This window comes from Trichechus manatus, unplaced genomic scaffold (genome assembly GCF_000243295.1).
Source record: "Trichechus manatus latirostris isolate Lorelei unplaced genomic scaffold, TriManLat1.0 scaffold00104, whole genome shotgun sequence".
Classification (NCBI taxonomy): domain Eukaryota; kingdom Metazoa; phylum Chordata; class Mammalia; order Sirenia; family Trichechidae; genus Trichechus; species Trichechus manatus.
Genome location: NW_004444040.1, coordinates 2,672,830 through 2,674,262, shown reverse-complemented (window position 1 = coordinate 2,674,262; position 1,433 = coordinate 2,672,830). Strand labels below are relative to the sequence as shown.

Sequence of the window (1,433 nt, the reverse complement as noted above, 5' to 3'; positions counted from 1 at the left end):
TAAGAAGGAATTCTGCCTCAAAATGTAACATAGAAATCCTGCCTGAGTTTCCAGCCTGCTGGCCTGCCCTACACATCCCACACTTGCCAGCCCCCACGATATACAATTACATGAGATATTTCCTTAAAATATATATCTCCTATTCATTCTGTTTCTCTGGAGAATTCTGAGTTATACACCTGGTTTGAGGTCCCAATAGGAGAAGGGGACCAGCCCCCCAGGGAAAGACCGGCCCCTCCCCAGGGCATGGCAGGGAGTTCTAAGGCACATTGCCACTGGACAGAGCTGGGGCTGATGTCCAGCCATGGGGCACCTTTCCTGGCTCCAGTCACTCAGGAAAAACAGGGCTGAGGTGAGCACTTGAGGTCAGAAGCAAGTCAGTACTCCCATCCCTAGTCCCCAGGCTCTCAAGGAGGTGGGGAGGCCCAGAGTCGGCCCCAGTCTGAGGATGTCTCCTGCCTCTCCCACATGCCTCTCCAGCTCTGTCATCCTTGCCACACCCCTGCATCCAGAGGGACCTGGGCACCATCTCCACACCAGCCCCTCTGAGCCTCTGGCCCCCACCCCCTGCTGGCACCACTGGCAGCTTCAGAGCTGCCATTTCACCCCACAGCAGGTCCCACCTGCAGCCTGGGTTTCAGTCTGCGTGTCCACACACCCAATACAGGTACCCACACCCTGCCCTGATATACAGGTACCCACACCCTGCCCTGATGTGTTCTTACCTCTCTTGGTATGTGGGGTCTTCCCCACATACCTCCCTCCAGGCATATTACCCCTCCTCTTTCTCATTACCTGCCAACTCCCACCCTCCCCCGAGGCCAGCCAAGGCCCAGGAAGCCACCCTGCAGGGTCACGATCCCTCCGCCTCCTGCAGCCCCACCTCTTCCCCCTCACTGCCTGTGTCATTGTCCCACTGCATGGCGCATCTCAGCTATCAGCCACCACTGAGACTAGGCCAGCTGTCCTCTGCTTCTATGTCAGGCCCTGACTGCATCATCATAACCACGCATGAAGCCCCACTTCCCTGAGGCTCCCAGCCAGCCCACTGGGTGTCGAGCAGAGTCCTAGGGCTTCCCCACCGGCCACCAAAGGTTTCCAGGTGCCCTGGATAGCGCTTTTGGCCTCACTGCCAGACATGTTCCTGTCTCTGGTGGGGGAAGACAAATGCAACATCACATACACCTGAGTGTGATCAGAGTTTCTGCGAGCAGAGAACAGGTCCCCATGTGTCTGCAAGCTCTGTTTGTCCTAAGCCTGACCACTACCTTCCTGAGCCAGCTTCCCCACCCATCAAGTGGGCACACAGTATCTGGTTGGCCCTGCTGCCTGCTGTGGGAACAGATACACTCACGAAATCCTCTGGAGGGTCAATGCAGCCCACACATTCCAGGTCAGTATGTTGTCCACTGGGTTATGTCATGGTCCCCTAC

The 1,433-nt window shown here is 56.8% G+C and overlaps 1 protein-coding gene across 2 annotated transcripts in view; it reads right to left on the bottom strand.

Moving 5' to 3' along the window:
* SMOX (spermine oxidase) overlaps positions 1 to 1,433 on the bottom strand; it is a 49,826-nt gene that overhangs the window by 17,373 nt on the left and 31,020 nt on the right. The window lies entirely within an intron of this gene.